This window comes from Canis lupus, chromosome 23 (assembly GCF_003254725.2).
Source record: "Canis lupus dingo isolate Sandy chromosome 23, ASM325472v2, whole genome shotgun sequence".
In the NCBI taxonomy this organism is placed as follows: Eukaryota; Metazoa; Chordata; class Mammalia; order Carnivora; family Canidae; genus Canis; species Canis lupus.
This window is the reverse complement of record NC_064265.1, coordinates 17,116,829-17,136,992: the sequence shown is the minus strand read 5'-3', so window position 1 is coordinate 17,136,992 and position 20,164 is coordinate 17,116,829. Positions and strand designations below refer to the sequence as shown.

The following is a 20,164-nucleotide window of genomic DNA, read 5'->3' as shown; positions in this document are numbered from 1 at the left end:
AATGACACAAAATGAAATAAGGTAAAATTAGTGAACATAAATAGTGTTCCAAATGCTTGCAATATATTAGCTCTTATGCCATGCTTTTCAATTTCTTGAGAGGCTGGGACATGTGAGCAAATGAGCATTACCTTGGACATTCAGATTTGCTTTCACATGTTATCTCCAAAACTTATTCTTGCTATTACTTGAGCAAGTCACTGGAAGTTACTGGACCTCTGCTTGTGGGTTGCCAAAGGGGCGCTGTCTGTCATCCTGCTGCAAACTGGAATCCCCTAGGGAGCTCAGAAAACTACTAAGGTCTTGCGCTGGGCTGTAGCCTGGTCACTGGGATTTGTTGCCAACTTTCCCAGGTGATTCTCACACACTAGAGTTGAAATACCACTGATCATAGGATGCAAGTGAGATTATGGACGTCAGACCCTGACAGCTGCTTACCCAATGCTTCCACACCGTTTTCACTCATCATCTCTTGCAGCGGAGAAAAGAGCCCAGAAGGAGAGCAGAAATGCTCTAATTGTCTGACCATCTGACGTGCAGTTTATTCACATCCAGGCAGAAACATTGACGTTAAGACTGCTGGCTGAGTGGGCATGGAGGATTATTTGTAGATTTACATTTTTTCTAGGTCATCCACCATATCCTGTAACAGGCAAGTGGCAGTAACTATCTTTAGCGGTAGAGCATGTTATTGGACTTCAAGGTGATATCAGTGAGATAACCATAAAGGATGACATATATGTAAGGAATTATTATTAGACCCAGTTAGGAATTGGGGATGTGGATTTCCCCCTTGTGGAAATGCTGCAGATTCACACCTCTAAAATTAGACATTGAATTAACTTAAGAAATAAGAAGTTTAAATCCAGCCATGATAACTCCTTACTTTATCTCCCAGCTGATATCATCCAATTATAATATTCTTCAGGTTAGGATAACTGCTTCCTAATTATAGAATCCTAATAGGGTTTGAAATATTACTCCTGCTCTGACAGCTGACATCTGAAATTCTTCATTTTCTGTTCCAGCCTACACCAATTCTCAATTCCTGGCTTCTCAGTTCTCCATCAAATTTTATATTCATTTTGAAAAACAAATCAAACCAAAAAAGATAACCTGAACATCACAGCATTATGGTAACCTGAGGTCTTCCTAACTTATAGCTCTCAAACAGATGGACAAATAAATGAGTAATGATAACCAGAAATAAGAAATAAACTTAGTTTTCAAAACCCAGCTGTGAATAGGCTGAGCGTAAGAAAGCTTTAGTCATATGTTAATTTGAAAATGCATCGTTTACACTGCACTTTGGTAATATTCAATGTGTTTGTGATTTCTAAACGAATGAACGAATTTATGTTTGGTAATTGTAAGTAGATGTGCATTTTAATTCCCTATGACAACATATCTGTGTTGACAATGCCCCCAGCTTGGTTCACTTCACAGATCATCCCCCAGGGCTCTGTGTGTCTATGTGGTAACAGTCAGAGGAGGGAGGACACAAAGCAAATACAGACGGAAGAAGAATCCTGTAGATGGGTGGACAAAAAGTTAAGGACCTCACGGTCGCTCTGTGAACCAGGATAATACAAACCAGGTCCATCTGAGAGTTGACCAAGAGGGAACGCCCAAGAGAAACTAGAGGGTAAGTGAGAACTCAGCCAGGTTCAAGGAGGCATAAAGAAGTTGAAACAGACAATCATGTGGAGAAATCCTAAAGGAATACTAGCAGTAAGGACACACACACACACACACACACACACACACACACACACAAGAGCCCAAAATGAATTCTTCCCAGTGCCCACAGAATTAAGGAATGAATCATGACTTTCCAAGGGACACCTACTGCTATTCATCCCTCTTCTGGTAATCATAGCTCAGGAAGGATCAGAAATGGAACATGCTGGGATTTCAGCAGCAAGGGATTTATGAACACAGATGCCAGAACTACATGGGGGAAGGTCAGAACAGGTAGGGCGAGCCCCAAAAGGCAGGTCCATGAGAGTCAGTTTGAGTTGTAACAAAAATAATATTCACGATAATAAGTGATGTGCATCAACTATGTGCTTATTACTTTAAATGCTTTATTCTCATCTAGTACTGCCAATAACTCTATTATCAGTCATGATTCTTTTGGCCAGTGGAGCCGGGGTGGCTCAGTTGGTTAAATATCCAATTCTTGATTTCAGCTCAGGCCACAATCTCAGGGTCATGAGATCGAGTCCCGTGTCAGGATTGGCACTGGGTATAGAGCCTACTCAAGATTCTCTCTCCCTCTGTCCCATTTTCCTCCTGTCTAAAAATAAATAAATAAAATCTCTCAACCAAAAGAAATAAAACTTCTTACTCAAACTGACCTACCTAGGAAGTAAATCTATTCTCTCTGTAAGAGGATATCCAATGGAAGGGTAGACTTCAGGGCTGTGTTGATCCAGCCTTTTAACCATGTCATGCAAGTATTAGGTATTCACCTGTGTCCCTGCTCTTCCATCCTCCGTGTTGGTTGCATTCTCAGAGGGTAGCAAGATGGTTACAGCCACTCTGAGTTGTCACATCCAATATCTAGCTGGAAAAGTAACTCTCCTCGTGGCTCTCTCTTAAGAGTCAGGGAACTGGCCACCAGCAGATTTCCCCTCAATCCTCCAGGAATGTTACTAGGATATGTGCCCATTCCTGAAGCAAGTGGTACGAAGCTCACTTTCCCCGAGGTTCTATGGAGGGCGGATGGAGAACCAAATGAGACTGGAACTCGGTTAGAAACAAACAACAAAACTATGTCTGCTACACAGAAACTTGTTACCCTCTGAAAGAGAAAATGAAACCCAAGGAAAATCAAATGACTTTCCCAAGGTCACAAAGCTATCAAAAGGAAGAACCAGGAGATGTTCTAGGGAAGTCTCACTTCAAAGCCTGTATTTCAGACTTTAGCCATACTGCTGAGTTGACAAGGCAGAAGAGGAAAGAAGCCAAAAGAAACTACCCACGATATCTGGCAGTAACGTTGGAAAGCCAACACTTAATGCCATAGTTTTTCAGTATTTTGTCCCTTGTCATCCAGGATTCAAGCCAGTAGCTAGATCAAAAGGAGCAAATCCAAACTCCTCAAATAATTGGGCAAGAAGTGAGGCAGAGCATTAGGATTCTAGACATGTGCATAGGCTGAGACCCTGTAGGAGGGCAGGATGAGCTCCCAGGGAGAGAATCCAGCACTTAGGGCCTCGTGACTGAGTCCAGGCCCTACCAGAACCAAAAGAAGCCTGAGGTGAGGTGAGACCTGACCCACAAACCTGGGGAGCCAGAGGCTGGCTGGGAAAGGCAGGAAGAGATGCAAGGTTCTCAGCCCTAGGCCATATTAACACTAGCCAAGTAGGGGAATCCACAGTCCCAAACGGACCTTCCAATTCCTTAGCACTTGCTCAGCCCACAGCAAGTAACAGTTGCCACCTCTCACCAGTGCCAACCTGTGACAACTTATTAAGAGAGAACTTATTAAGCAGATAAAACATCTACAGTTAGAGTACTAGAAACAGAAATTAAGAAATAATAATAATGAGTTCAGGGCAGGCTTTTCTTTTCCTACTTAGAAAGACTGACAATTACTCAAACTCTATCCCATATCTCCATTGAAGGCACAAGGGTTTCCTTCAAGAATATATTGGAGACTAATAAGCATTATCCTTGAAAACCACAGACAATGTGTTTATTCTATCTCAGGCTCTTTTTCTTGGGTAAAATCATTTATATTCAAATCATAACAAAGCAACACATCCAATGGGAAGCTGATCAAGAATCTGGCTAACTTAAGATAACGAGGCCCTGGTTTCTATTTAATTACATGGACAATTGGCAAACATCAGGGGTAGGTGGGAGGTGATCTAAATTCTCTATGTAGCAAGGTAAAATGTTTTCAATTAACCTATACCTGACTCTCCTGTGGTTCTGTTCACTGCTGTCCTGGCCCCACTGCTCACAAGGCAACAAGGACTTCCTGTTCTGTATGCTGCCCTCAGCGTAGGGTTGCCACAGAAAAAATGCAGAGAAAAAAGGGTGGCTGCATAGCCTTGAATTTCAAAATGCACTTCTGAGGTCCTTGGCGAAGACAGCTGCTTTTAAAAAGAAAGGCTTTTTTGCAAGAACCTGGCTATTTTGAGTAGCAAAAGAAAAAAATGCTCTATGATCAATAATAGATTTCGGGATGAAAAGCTAGCCACCCCTATTCCATTTTAGAGCATTGGGGGAGAGAAGGGGGGAGAGAATAGACCAGGAAGAGATTGAGGGGTGGGGAAGAGGGCGCATAGAGGGTGGTGTGGAGAGGCTGGAAGGGACCACGTAACCAGTAAGTTAGTGTCATGAGATTCCTCAGAAACTGCCTGTGTGAGGAGATCAGGTGGCAGCACAGGGAACTCTCAGGAGTTGAGTCAATGTTTAAAGACTCTCTGGTTGCCAGTGGAGAATGCACCATATTATTGTCTCTACTATGTACCAACTGTTCTTCTCAGGGCATCAATAAACTACATTCACCCTCAGCAGCCAATGATGAGCCTATGGTCCTCCAACAACTGTGATATCATTTGACCCCTCCCCAAATGTGCTCAGTCTCTCTGAATGACTATGTGAGTCAACTGACACTTGTCAATGGTCCAGGCTGATCAGGAGACACACATGTCTGAGGATTGGGGACTGGATGCCTAGGAAGTTGTTGACAGTGAATATGGAAAAGTCTATATGAGGGTAGAAGATCAGATTTGTTTGGGCTTGTCCTCTCAAGCCCCTCCAGTGGTGCAAGTCCCAGCCTTCCCTCTCCAACAGAGTTGGCTTATAGCATTGGTTTATCTAGGTCAAGTTCACAATATCAGTTACAGACCCAAAATCTATTAACATTCCCTTAGCAATGTCATAATAATTGCCTTCAACTAACACAAGTGCTCACAGGATTTGACCTGAAACACTTAGAGTCCTTCTGTTCTGATACAAGTAGCAAGATGGAGACCCAGCTTTCCAACTAACAGCCTGATGGAGCTCAGCACGCCACAGCCTTGGAAACTCCTCGTGAACTTTCAAGGCCTTGCCTGCCAGTGAGACAATAACATCATCCCACAGCCTCAGTTTCCCCTCTGTAGAACGAAAGGGATGGGCCAGATGGTCTCTACAGACACAGATTCTATCATTTCCAAAGTCCTTGGCTGGACCCCAACAGAAATCTTTCATTTTTATTTATTCCTGTCTCCAAGACTAAAAGCTGTAAAACTAACGGGCAATCAACAACAACAACACAAATGGAGAAATGCGGAGGAAAAGAAAACACATCCGTTCAAACTGCCTGATTCCTCCATCTGTCACTATTAAAGATACTGCCAACAGCTGGAGTTCCATTGACATTGGGTTTCCCTATTGCCTTGGAGACCCTGCCATCCTCTACCTAATGGATGAGCCCTAAGAGAAACAGAGAAAACAAGAATATAAACTAGAGAGGAGCATTCTCTGCCAAGTTGTCACTGTCATGTTGACAGATGAGTTTTCTCCTTGAATGTAGGCTCTGCCTCAAATGGGAGATGAGCTCTTACTTCTGCCTGTCTTTGGTTTGGGGCCCATCTATGATTCCTTAGTAACTCTGGCAAATGATGTGACATCCCTAGGGTTTCTAAAACCAGAGGTCATAAACAGACTACCTGCGGACATGCTTTACATGCTAAACAGCCCACCTGGAACCTTAATGTTTTTTAAATTAATTGCCAAAGTTTGCAAAAGAGAGTAAGACCTGGCACGCTCACTGGAGTCCAGTAGCAGCTGCCCCCTTTCGGGGCATGTGGCCCTGTTCTCTTTGATCCCTGCCCTACTCAATTGCTGCCTGCCCTTTAAGCATTTGAGTTTGTACACCCAGTTGTGAAATCACAGTCATAGAATAAAACCCACCTGCACCAGAGTCCTAGAAGATTCTAGACATTAGCAAAATATGGTTGATCAAATTCCTGGAAAGTTCAGCAGCTTCTCCATGACTGAAACAAAATTTCATTTAAGTGGGACTCAAAGCTCTTTGCACAAGAACAGTTGCCAATTTATGCTTAGATTCCCCAGAATATTCCACAAAAAAATGAGCTCAATGGAGAGGGAAGCAAAGATTCCAAAGTGAGACTTTCCTGCAAAGATTTTATAGTGTCTCCGACCTCCTGTGATCTCTCACCCCACCTTTTCCACAACCCCTCCCTCCAACATGCTTTACACAGCCACAGATCCTAGTTCTGATTATATTGTATTCTAATTATTTGATTAAAAATCAATGAACTTTGTTAACCCGGGAGCTCCTCCAGAGGAAGAAGACACTGCATACTAAATACTTAGCCTAGTGCTTGGCACATAGTAAGTCTTCAGAAATTGGGTCCTCCAACCACCTAGGAGTTGTTTAGGCAGCTGTCATACTCAATGCCAAACCCTGAAGTGTGTCCAAGGACAGAGCCCTGATCCACACTGTGGCATGTACGTGTGTGTGCGTGTGTGCGTGTGACTGTGCTGGGTCACAGCTGGCCACGATCCTTATCTCTGAGGTGGTAAATCATTAGGAATAAAAATGAGCACAGTCAGATTATATGCTGGTGCCTCCTGAGAAGCTCCGCTTCCAGTTGGCAGGCACCCTCCAAAGTTAGAATGTCAATGGCAGCCCTAATTCAACATCCCAGTTCCCAAGCACTGTGCAGTGACATTGCTCTCACATTCCGCAGCCTCTGTGGTCACCATGTCACCTCTGAGATAAAGTTCAAATTGCTTGGCAGACATTCAAGAACCCTTACGATCCTGCTCCAGCTGTCCAAACTCCTGCCACCCACCCAGCTCATCTCTTCTCTATTCCTTTATCTTAGGAATCCTCGACACTCCAGCACCCCAAAGTGTCATGGCACATTGCCCAGAAGGGCCATGTTTCCACACTACCCAGCCTTTGTTCCTGCTGACTCCTCTGCCAGGAATGCCCTCTCCCTGTGTCACCATCTGGCTCCAGCAGCCGCCTACCTCAGGCCAGGCCCTCTGGCATGGTGGCTAGGCTGTGGGAGCAGGGCTTGAACAGGTGGGCTCATGAGCGCAGAGAACTGCAGGCCACCGCTTATGAAGGGAAATGAAGGAATAATCAAGGCTGTCATGACAGTGGTGGACAGGGATGGCTCCAACACACAGGGTCATATGGCATCAATAGGACCAACGACAGCCAAATGACAGGCCTGCCCCTTCCTGAGCAGACTCGCCAACTTTCTCTGCCTTGTGTCTGAAATCAATAGTGAGCACGCTGGATGTGAGTAACCCCCAAAGTCCTAGAAAAATCTGTAAGTGGAGCAGGAAAAGATTACACAGGGCAAAACTATTTTCTACTACAATGGATCAGGAAAAGCTCAAGGGAGGACTATGTGAAATAAAGCACATGGAGCTAGATCTGCGGGCCAACATAGTGAAGTCAGGAGAGCCTCCCAACTGAATGTTCCCTCAGCATGAAACATACTTGCTTCTTGCCTCTTCCTGGGAAGAATGACCTGGAAATCGGCAAATACTCAAGCCAGACTGGAGATGCCCTATCTGGTGCAGACGGGGATAGTCCATGAAATAATGAAGTTTGCATTTTTAAAGCATTTGTTCTATGCTAGGCAGTTTGCTAAAAACATTATGGACACTTAAAACCCACAACACCGCAAAAAGCATGATTATTTCTTAAAGAGGTTGGAGAAATGCTTGTGTATCTGTGAACTGCAGAACCTTGTCTGAGTTGGGCAAAGCCAGAGCAAGTGCAAAGTCACATCTGATACAGCTCTATGAAAATGACTGTTTTTTCTTGGGGGGTGGGGGGGTGGGGAGCAGTCCAAGCCCTTTCCAGAGGGAGAGAGAAGAGAAAGTCTTGAGAGTGCAGTCATCTTGTTGCTTCTCATTAGAAATCTGAAACCGAAGGTTCCAGGTGAGGCCACTGTGCCTGGACTTAGGGCAGTATTTTCGTTCAAGGGAAGTGTCAGAAGGAGAACGTGGAGTATAATGCCCTCTTAAAAGGAATCAGGGGCCATTCAGAACATTCTAACTGTGATGTGGGCCTGGTCTACCCCAAAACATATGACCTTGGGTCTCTACATCTGCTCAGGCTTGCCCGGCAGCTTTGCAACTCTAAAATGGAGGAAGGGCAGCAGGAAGGAAGAAAATCCATGTTTATTGCACATACCATGTGCCAGGCACACCAGAAGGCATTGCCATGTGGTTATTTTGTTTGATGTCGCAACTCTGTTAGTTAATTGAACACTTAAGTTTTCAGGGTCAGGGTCCCCAACAAGAAAGCAAAAAAGCCAGGACAGCTAAGACAAAACCACATTAGCATCCTCTTTTACACCTCAGACAAGACCGCAATAGTGACCTGTCTAGCAGCCTCTGCAGAGGTGACTTGTTCAAAACATCCTGAAACAGAATAATTAACCATAGAACATTGGTCATTATCACACGTTGAGGCAGGTAATCTCCAGATGTCAGCCCCAAAGACCACCAACACTTGAGCAATAACCTGATAGGTAGACAGGGGCATGATTAGAGCCCTTTGGCAGCCAATCCACAGGATCCCACACTCAGGATGCTCACGATAGTTCTGCAAAAGAGCTTATAAAAACCCTTAGATTAAAACACCCAGACGGCAACCCCTTCCCCCTCTAGGAGCTTTATACTAGGGCTCAATAAACTTTGCTGCCCACGGCATCTGGTCCACCTCTTCATTCTTCAAAGCACATGACCAAGAAAAGCAGGTAGTAAAGGGGACAAGAATCCTATAACAACTCTACCAGGACGGAGTATGGTTCCTATTTTATGGATGAGAAGGCTGTACTTCAAAGACCGCTTCCGCCCTTCCCATGCTTTTGGGCTTTCAGAAGCTTGGCTCGGGGAGTGGAGGTACCTCTATCTGTTTCTGACTCTGTTCCCAAAACTAGCTGACCAAGCAGAGGGAATTGGGGAAAGGGCAGCCGTGTGTGGTCCTGTGTGACCTGGTTTCGGGGCCAGGTGATTCATTCTCAGATGAATCATCGCAAATGATGAATAGGATACAACAAAAGTCATTACACATTATTTTAGGTACTTGAATACATTCATGAGCAAAACAGGCATAAATCCCTGCCCCGGTAGAGGTTTTATTCTAGCAGGCTCTGCATCTTGGGATATTGTTATGAGTTCTCAGAGGCTCTTGCTTTAGGTGGAGCTCTTGCTCATTACTTCAGGTGGGCAGTTCATCTCTTGCAGCCACCTGCTTCCATGGCACATCAGCGTCTGAAGGGATGATGTCTCCAGAATTCTGGAAGAGGAGCTTGGGTGGTGCTCTTTCGAAAATGAGCTCTGGCCAACTCCCTCCAATGGGTCTATTTGTTCCAGAAGCATATAAGCCTTCCTCTTAGTCTTGTGCTTTTTGCTTCCCCCAGGAAGAGTGTTCCAGCCATTTCTCTTCATATCAGGTCCTTACCGGGAAGATTTTATATTCCAGGCCTTTTGTTGTACAGATTCTGACGGGTAGGCACCAAGCTTTTGGAGAAGGTCCCTTGCAGTTCTTTCACTTGGCTGGAGGTGAGGGGAAGCACCCTTCTCCTAACTTCTGAGGGAGTGGAGAGAAAACCATGCCACAGTACTCCAGCATCTTCAAGAAAGGCTCCTCTCTGGGCCTTTTCAACCTTTACCTCTCACAGACTACGGACCTCAGCTGACTGATACCAACCCCATGTGGCTTATTGAGCACTAGAAATGTGACTAGTTCAAACCCAGATGTGCTATAAATGTAAAATTCACACCAGATGTAGAAGACTTAGTTTCCTCAGTGACAAATAAGACAAAGCAACAAGCAAAAAACAGTAAAGAAGCTTCTTAATAGTTTTTATATAGAATACATGTTGAAATGATCATATTTGGGGAACATATCGGATCCAATAAAAGATATTATTAAAATTTGGTTTTTAAACTTTTTCATAGGACTACTAGAAAACTTAAAATTACACAAGTGGCTCACGTGATATTTCTATAGAGTAGCATTGTTTTGGATGAATGATCTGGCTACACTGGAGGACTGGTTTCATAGTCCCTTAGCCTGTCCGGCACAGCTGAAAGGGTGTAGAATATGACACCTATTGTATTGTTCTAGGCCTTTGGGGACCTAGAAATGCATTTTACATATCTATTTCTCTGAAGAGCACTGCAGCAGCTTTCAACAGATTCCTTAGGGGTCTGTCATGCGGTCTCTCTCAAAAAACAAGTTAAAAATTCTTATGTAGTATATTCCTACTGCATTCCAGGGACTAATGAGTCATTGAGCATTGAAACGAGGACATAAGAGAAACATGGTGGATGTTGGTCTGCAAGGCCAGTGTCATTCCCAAGAATTTTAAGAAATGCAGCTAAGCTGTTCAGGTAATTATTGCTGATCCAAAGACAGACCACAGACTGGGTATGGTTGGAAGATGAGCATTTTAGGGTTTTAGCTTCTCACCTGATTAGTACAATTGGGAACCATGTACGCTCTGGCATATGTTTGGAAATCAAATGTCACATTTTCAAGGGAAGAATCCTAGAAAATTGACTATGTTCTCAAGATTTACCATCATTGTTTTTTTTTCTTTAATAAAGTTCAGGAAAGTGAAAAAAAAAAAAAAAAAAAAAAGAAATGCAGCTAAGCCATTGCCTGACATCCAAATATGGTGCTCCAGGACTGGAACTCTTATTTTTCCCTCTCATTCTGTGTACTTCAGAGTTTACTATCTTCAGATACTAGGTTTCATTTCTTTTTTTTATTTTATTTTACTTTTTATTATACTTTGTTGCATTTCCCCCATTACATAATGGTAACATAGCTACAAATCCAAAAGAGAGACAGAGAAGAACAGGGGAAAAAATAGCATTATCCATGGCCCCTGGAGTTAAACAATCTGGGTTCATTTTAGAGATCTTCCTCTTGGTTTCTATGTAAACTTGAGTAGAACATTAGATCTCTCTGAGCCCCTTTTGTCCCATCTGTGAAATGTAGAAAACCATGCTACATCAGAGAATGTTTTTGAGAATTAAGAGAAATAATTAATTGGAAGAAGTACCAAAATGTTATTTTCCTCATTCTGATCTCATCAACCAAACACACACACACACACACACACACACACACACACACACACACTGGTGATATTTTTGTATGCTTCATTCCAAACAATTTTCCAATAAACAGAAATTTGACAGCATTGAACAGAACACAGATAGGACTCTTTGGCATGCTTTTTAAATTTTTAATTTGAAATAATTTTAGACCTGCCAAAAACTGCAAAAATCATAGAGTTCCTGTGTACCATGCATCTAGATTTCCTTATCGTCAACATCTTACATAACAGTAGCACAATTATAAAGCACAATAAATTAACATTTGCCCACGACTTTTAGTGAAACTATAGATTTTATTTGGATTACCCCAGGCTTTTCATTAATGTCCTTTTTTTCTTATTTATTTCAGGATCCAACTCAGAATCCCACCCTGCAATTTGTCTTCATGTTTCCTTAGTTTCCTCCAAATTGGTAACAGTTTTCAGACCTTCCTTGTCTGTCATGAATTTGACACTTTGGAAGAGTACAGAAATATCCTTCAACTGGCGTTTGCCAGATGCTTTGTCATTACCAGACTGAAGTTATGCATTTGAGGTAAGAATCTTTGCATCAATATTCTCATTCCTGGTGACACCAACCTTGATAAAGTTACTACTATTTACTTTCCAATTGACACATGTCTTGGGGTAGCTACTTTGAGACTATGCAAATATTGTCTCTCCTCAAACTTCTTTCATTCATTTTAAGAATCATCACAGGATCTTTTCTTGCCTGCAATGATCAGTACTAAGATGTTCTAATGATGATTATCTATTTTCTGCATTATTTCTGTATTTCTTCATTGGAATTTTTCTGTAAAAGGGAGAGCTGCCTTTCCTCCCATATTTATTCATTCAGTATTATTATATCACTATGGGCTCCTGGATCTTCTTTATTATCTGCCCTTGTTAATTATTTTACCATTCAAATGGTTTCAGCTTTGGACACTGGGAGTTTGTTCAGTTTGACTCTTGTGACCTTTTAACCAATTGTCATCCTTTTTTGCACTTTTTCTTACCCCGGTGCACTACAACAGGATCCAGGCTCCTGTTGTAGTCCTCCCCCTACCCCCATCCCCTCCCCCAAGGGTTAAGGCCTTTTACTCTGTTTTCAGTTTATCCTGTTTTCAGTCCCCTTGCCCCAGCTACAATGAGCTTTTGCCAATAACCCAGGGCAATGATTTCTGTTCCTCTCCCTCCAGATTACAGATTTTATTTCATAGGAGAAATAGGAAGGGCAGAGTCTTACAGGCCTTTTGTGTCTCTCCTATTTAGTCTCCCCTGGGTCTGCACCAGACAGAGTTTTCTTGGGAACTTTCCAGGTCTTCCCTAGAGCACCTGGTGGGTTTAGAGAAAAGCGTGCAAGAGTTTTAGACTATTCTACCAACCCAGACTTGGCTTCTGCTATTTTGCCAGCTTTTCCAGATGAACTCCTGCAGTTGCCTGTCTCACCTCGGATTTGAGGTAAATTGGTTGCCCTGTGATGTTAGCAATCTGACAGGTTCAAGAAAAGCCAGGGTCTTGCCCTCTCTATGCCTGTATTCCTGTTGTTGAGACGGGAGTGATGCTCTTCCTGACTTCATTCCTCATGGAGTCTAGAGACCCAGCATGTCTAGGAGCATACACCTGTTCTTGTTAGCAAGTTTCCTTCCTCCCTGGGTCAGGGACCCATCCTCCTGACCTAACCTTCCTGATTAGTAATCATCCCACAAACATGCACAGCTCCCCAAGCGCTATTAGGCTGACCTTTTCATAAGTCCAAATTTGCTTAACCTTTGAGCCTCTATGATTCTTCAGTAACTGCTTCTGGTTAGGTCAGTCGAATCTTAGCATAACATTGCTAGCTCTCAGAGAAAGTGCTGGTGCAAATGAGGGCCAGAAGGAAAGTGCTTATACATCTACCATGCCAGGATAGAGCAGGAAGCTGAGAAGGGGAGGTCCATCCAAAATGCTTGAGTTCAGTAAGCAGCAAGGGGCCTGCTCTGTGGCAGGTGCACACTGAGAAAGGGGATTAAGAATGACATTGGTCTTGCTTCCTCACCCCCACAGTCTAACACATAAGCAAATAATTACAATGAATCATGATAAATGCTGCACCAGAGGTGTGTGCCAATGCTACAGGGGGAGATAGGTAGGAAGGCCACTATTTCCCTCACTTGGGAGTTCTCCGAAGGTCAGAGGGGAAGGAAAGCAGAGCCCGACATAAGGATGGAGGGTAAGTGACTTTAAACATGATTCCGAGAAACACAAGTGAGGAAGTGGGATAAGAGTCAGGAGAGGGGAAGCACTGAGGGGCATTGTATCAAGATCCATTGTGCTGGAGAACCTGGGAGCCCATGGACAGTCTGCACCTGGAGTTATTCCGCCACACGAGCAGTCCTGCTTGTTACCGGTAAGAGCCACTGAGTTCAGGGACGGGACAGGGTCCCAGCCAGTCTGGCCCATGGGCAGGACATGGCCAAAGAGAGCTCTCAGACAGAGTCACAGCGACGGGATGTTGGAGTCAGGCTGGCATGCACAAAAAGAAGATGCTGAGGGGACAGAGGTTGGCTGTAAGACATGAGCCTGCTGCAAGACATGACCCTGAAGGATGAGTGGTTCCAAAGGGAGGGGAGACCCACTTCAAGGAGGTAGAATGGCAGCAGCAGAGGATGAGAGACGAGCATGTTACAGTGTGCTTGAGAAAATAGTTTAGAAGACGTAGGATCAATGAAAACGAGGTGGGAAAAGCCAGTGTGTGGAGGACTTGGTATTTACTCTACAGGCAGCAGGAACCAGTGGAAAAGAGGTGAGGGAGAGATGAAGAGCTGGGAGAGGGAGGGCATGATCAGAGTATGGTGTGATGTTCTCCCCCAGCGCCCTCCTTCTCTCTGTCTGCCCCGGATCTACCTCCACATGCACTTTCGGATCACCTCTGTGTTGTCTTACCCCATGCCGGGGCTTGGATTTCAAAGGAAAATAGGCAAGGTCTGGTCCTTAAGGAGGTGACTTCACCAAGTTTTCCCTCTCCTACCAATTCAGAAGAAGAAACTGATTGTTCTTCCTTTCTTCTCTCCCAGAGAGCCTGCACCTCAGCAGACTCAGAGTAGACCCTCAATACATGTTTGTGAGAGAATGAATTAAAGTTTGTCATCACCTTCAAAGCAACCAAAGCCAAAAAAGAAAGAGCATCAAGGCCCAAATCTCAGCCCAAACTCTGGCACCCACTAGTTACAGGGAGAGAGTTAATACTAAGAATAGCTGACATTAATTGTTTAAGCATGTACAAGAGGCTGCTTTGAGCATCTTATAAACATTAAAAGAATTAAAACTTTAACATGTCCCTATGAGTGAGGCATTGTTAATCTCATCTTACAGACTTGGATATCGAGGCATGGAGGGTAAGTGGCTTGCTTCAGTGACACAGTTGAGATTTGAACCCAAGTAGACTGGATCCTGTACTCACACATTTGACTGCTGTTTGTACTGTCTTTCTAATGAATGAGATGATGTATGTGATTATGACTTCCCCTGAGGCAAGCTGTAAAACAAACCCACTCTGTAGTCAGGCCCTGTCTTCCCACAATGGGTCTCCCCTCCCTTTGTCTTCCCTTTCTCTCAGATGTCCTCTCAGCCTGGTAGCCCAGGTCCTGGTCCTAGATCTTGATCAATCCGTCAAAATAGATCAACCTTGGGATGTCTGGGTGGCTCAGCGGTTAAGTGTCTGCCTTTGGCTCTGGGCGTGATCCTGGAGTCCCCGGATGGAGTCCCACATCAGGATCCCGGCATGGAGCCTGCTTCTCCCTCTGCCTATGTCTCTGTCTCTCTCTCTGTGTCTCTTATGAATAAACAAACAAAATCTTTTTTAAAAAGTAGATCGACCTTATTCGCCATTCCCTTAAGAAGCTATATGTTAGGGGTATCTCTGGTTGGCTCAGTCGGTTAAGCATCTGCCTTCAGTTCAGCTCATGGTCCCAGGGTCCTGGCATTGAGCTCTCCATCAGGATCCCTGCTCAGCGGGGAGCCTGCTTCTCCCTCTCCCTCTGTCTCTTCCCTGGCCTGTTTACTTTCCCTCTCTTTCAAATAAATAATCTTTTTAAAAAGATGCTATTTTAAAAATAAGGATAGCTAATCTAATAAACCACCTATGCTTTCTCTCCTCCAGCTAATAGCCCTATTCAGACATTTGTCACTGATCTTTCTACCTAGAAGGAACCTTAGAGGCCACACGGAATACAACTTGCATTTTATAAATGAGGACACTAGGCTTAGAAAAATTGAGTGATTTACCAAAGGTCACATGACAAGGAGGCAGTTACTGGAAACTTTTATTTCTGATTCAGTTTTCTCAGTTTAGAATGTTTTTGCCCACCTTCTCTACCGATCTAGATCCTACTTCTCTTTGAAATCCAGCTCAAATCCTAATTCCTCTTCAATGCCTTCTCGAATTCCTCATCAGAATTAAACTTCCTCTCTTCAGGCTCCCACATTGTGGGATTCCCACAGCATGGCAGCTGGTAAGTGCTTGTGTAAATGACAGCTGTTGGCTAGGAACTCTTGGGGTAGGTGGGTGGCGATATTAACCTAGAGTCAAGGAAGACCCCCTGGGGATGTGATGCTTAAAAGAAGTGAAGAAGCAAACCATGACCTTAGGAGAGAAGCATTCCAGGCAGGAGAACTGCAAGTGCAAAGGACACAGATGGGACCTGATGTGGCATGTTCAAGGTATGATGAGGAGGCCAATGTGGTTGAAGTTGGGTAAGACAGTTGGGAGAGATATAGGAGCTAGGGAGACGGAGTTCTGATCATATAGGGCCTGTGAAGATCTTGACCTTTACTCTGAAAGAGTTGGAAATCTTTGGGAAATTTTAAGCAGACAAATAACATGATCCAATCAATGTTTTTTAAAGATCACTCTGCCTGCCTTGTGGATACTCTGGTGGATGGTAGCAGTGGAAGGTAAAAGCAGATGACCAGTGGAGGCTATTGCAATAATTCAGGTAAGAGATGGCAATGGCTTGAGCTAGGACAGTAGAGGTGGATGTGATGCTATGGCATCAGATTCTGGATATATTTTGAAAGTGTATCCAGCAGGATTTGAAGAAGGGGATCAGGTGTGGGAGAAAGAAAAGAGTGCAAGATGACTAAAAAGTTTTAATTTGAGAAATCGAAAGAATTGTGGTTATAGGAAAGACTTTGAGAGGAGGAAGTGTGAGACGCAGAAAAGCAAGATAACAGCATGGGACGTGGAATATTCAAGATGCAGAGTAAACCATTGGCAGGGAGCTAATCGGTTGTATACAGGATCTTCAAGCTTAGAGGAGAGGCTTAGGCTAGATGTAAATTCGGGAGTAGTCAATATACAAGCTCATAAGTGGTATTTAAAGCAGATGTGAGTGTGGACAGTTCTTGGAGCCCCAGACACTCCAACATTCAGAGAGCAGGTGAGCAAGGAAGAATCAGCTAATGAGATGGAGAAAGAGTGAACAAGCAGTGAGAAAGAAAAATCAGAAATTCCAGGATCTAAGTGAAGAAAATGTTTCCAGCATGAGAGAGTGATCCAAATGGAAGAGTCATTGGATTTAGCAGCATGGAGGTCACTTAGGCCTTGACAAGAACAGTTTTGTTGGTGTGACAGAGATGAGAGCCTGAGGGAAATGGATTTAAGAAAGGGTGGTAGGAGAGGAAGCGGAGACCGTCACTATGGACAACTTTCTCAAGAAGTTTTGACCCAAGAAGAACACAAATGATTTGGTAGCTGGAGGATGAATACAAGTAAGGTACATTTTTTAATATTTTCTTTGAAATGAAAGAAATCATAGCATATTTATATGCATGGAATGATCCAGAAGGAAAGAAAAGCAAATGATAAAGAGAGAGAGGACAGTTTACTGGAACAGTGTCTCTAAACACATGCAAGGAGATGGATATAGTGGGGGGTGGGGGCTTTGAAAGCAAAGATAGTTTAACCCTGGGAGCATGAGGGAAGGAGAGTCACCAAGGCTAGAATCGGGGTAGATACCATAGTGTGAGCAAGTGAAAGAGCTTCTGACTGCCTCGTGGAAGACTAAGCAAAGTTGTGAGTTAGAGCAAAGATGGCAGAGGAGGTGCCAAAAGTTTGAAAGAGTGATAATAAATTATAATAAGAGTGAACTAAGTAAAAATAGTCACAACAGGAATTTGTGAAAGCAGAGGCCCAAGAACAATATGGCAGTACCACTGAGTGGCATTGAGAGAGCCCAGCTGGCAGGACTGTGTGCTTTTCTCTGGCCAGCTTCAATGTCAACTATGGAAATGTGCTGTAGGATGACAGCTTGATGTAATCAGGGAAGGAGTTTGCCAGGTAATAAAGTTGATGGTGAATGCAAGGAAGCAATCGTCATGATGAGCCATAGAATCTATACTGGATAGGGCAGGAAATAAGGCTATGAGGGATATAAAGCATGTAAAAATGTGGCAGAATCAATTGATTGTAGGACCAATGAGGTCAAAGAAATGTTGAAAATGGGATGAGTTTCACACTACCCCAAAATTCAGTGGCTTCAAACAATAATAATTATTCTCACCCATTTGGCAGAGCTCGGCTGGGCCTGCCTCCAACCTACTGACTGAGCCAGGTTTACTTCATATGTTGCTCATTCTCTTTGGACCCGAAGGCTGGTCAGGGCATGTTTTCTCATAGAAATGGCAACAGCACAAGACCAGGGTCCCCTCACACAAGTACAACTGCTTGCCCCAAGTGTGGTTAGTATCCATATACCAAAGTAAGTCATGTGATGGAGCCAATAGCAACAAGGCAAGGGAACCACAAGTAAAGAGCTTAACCCAATGAGATCTCACATCCAACAAACTGGGAGGCCTAGGAAATTACACGTTTTTCTTACATAGGCTTAACCTGTCCATCGGATGATTGTTAAGATGAAAACATTCTCACTGAAACTGGACTGAGCTTGAGAACGCCCAGATATTCCTCACGTCCCTGGCGTGCACATAGCAGTAACTCCTCTCCCCGGTAAGAAATGCTAGACGACAGCTGTGCCTTCTCTGCAAATAAGAATTGTGAAGGGAGGGAAGAAAATGCAACAGGGCCCTGGAAACCCAAATGCAGACTATGGATCACAGTCAGGAGGTGTGTGCAAAGCAGCAGCATAGAGCCACATAGGCTCCACACTGCACATGAATTGCCACTCACGGGGAGTCTCTGACATTGAGGGTGCATTCACAGTGGCCCTGAATAGGAGTGAGTTATAAAACAGGAGGCATCGAGAGTCCTGTCATATTTTCTCCATCCCTATGGTAGACCAAGTGTAGTTTTTACATGAAACTCTTCAATCCATTACCGCATTTGCTCCTGATAACAATCCATTTTTGTGATTAAAAAAACAGACTTTGGGGTAGGGAGGCAGAGAAACAAAGCAAATAAGTGGGCAGCGTTGGGATAAAATCCAGGTCTGTCTGTTTCTAAAGCACAGACACTTAGCAATATGCCATAGTTTCTTCAACAATCTCTCCATATTCCAAGGCAAATTCATCAACAAACAATAACAGCTCAACTAGCGAGCAAATAGATCAACTGCCCTGGACAACACCAGTCTCAGGACCCCACAGCAGTGAGCCTCAGACATAGAGTAGCTGGGACAGCTTTCCCATCTGCGTGCTCACCTACCATCTCTCCTTGGGAAGAGGACTCGCACAAGCAACTCTGTTTGCACAAGCATCTATAGAGTTAACATGGTGACAGCTGCTGTTCTGCATCCCAAATTCCTCATCGCTCAATGTTCCTAATGGACAGTCTGTCTCCAAGAATTCAAAGAGAAACATTTATGTCTTTTGGCTAAACAAAGCCCTTTTTTATAAAAGCTAAATAAATAAATAAATAAATAAATAAATAAATAACCTTTCAAGCAATTCCTAATGAAATAGGACTTGTCTCTGTCTATGTTTGTTGAGGAAAAAAAAAAGACAGGAAGAAAGAAGAAAAGAAAGAGAAAAGAAAAAGAAAGAAAAGAAAAAAGGTTCTTTCCAGTCTAAATAAACCTTGACAGCTTCCCAGAAGCAACTGCAGCCTGTTGCATAAACAGAGAACATTTGAATTAACATTTCTTAGCTCCCTTAGCATACAATAGTTGTTTTTTTTTTTTAAACTAAGAATGGAAAACAACTTTAATTCGATGATGTAATCCTTGGCTTCAGCAGCCCATGTTTCTTTATGCCCTCGACTGGGTTCTGGAAGAAATTCAAGAAGTAAAGGGTTGAGGTTGATCTGAAACTGCACTTTTCAAACGTTAATGTACAAAAGAGCTACCTGGGGATCTTGTTCAAATGCAGATTATGATTCCATAGATATGTATTATGGCACAAAATTCTGCATTTCTAATAAACTGAAATGATACCATTGTTGCTGGGCCACCAACCACAGTTGGAGTAACACAACCGCCTAACATTTAGACTCTCAAGGATTCAGCGTGGCCTCTTGATGAGCACTGGGTCTTACCTTTTCCCTTTCTCTTCACTGTCATTGAAAAAATTCATGCACGTAGTCAGTGTCTACACCCATCAATGCACTAATAATTCCAAAGTCTGTGTCCTCTCCAAAACTTGGACTCCCTCATGGATATTTCTCCCTACCACTTCCTATATTTGTTCCTCTCCCTGGTTATCTTCTTATGGTCAATGGCACCACCATTCAACTATTCAAACAAGATGCTCATGAGTCCAGATTCTTTCCTTCCCATTCTTTCTTTATCACTTATGTATCTGTTTTATTTTATTAGTCAACTTTACTAAGGTGTAACTCACATATAATAAAATGTATCTACCTAAAGAACAGAGCCCAATAAGTTTTGACAAAATTATACAATTATGTTGCCACCATCACAATCAAAACATAATAGATGTTGTTGGTCATTAATGTTCTTATAGTTGAAATACAACGATGATTTTTCATGTCATTAGTCATGGTTAAACTTCAAAAAGTCACCTGTGTCTCTTTGCAGTTAATTGAACCCCACCTCAAACCCCCAGTAACCACTAGCCTCTTTTCTATCACTATAGTATTGCCTTTTCTAGAATTT

At 43.3% G+C, this 20,164-nt stretch overlaps 1 long non-coding RNA gene across 1 annotated transcript in view; it reads left to right on the top strand.

Annotated features, from left to right (window-relative positions):
* LOC118352061 (uncharacterized) overlaps positions 1-20,164 on the top strand; it is a 67,733-nt gene that overhangs the window by 46,131 nt on the left and 1,438 nt on the right. Inside the window, exons 3-4 of the long non-coding RNA XR_004808528.1 lie at positions 11,483-11,667; positions 16,001-16,090. This is a non-coding gene — a long non-coding RNA (uncharacterized LOC118352061). The remainder of the gene's footprint in view (positions 1-11,482; positions 11,668-16,000; positions 16,091-20,164) is intronic.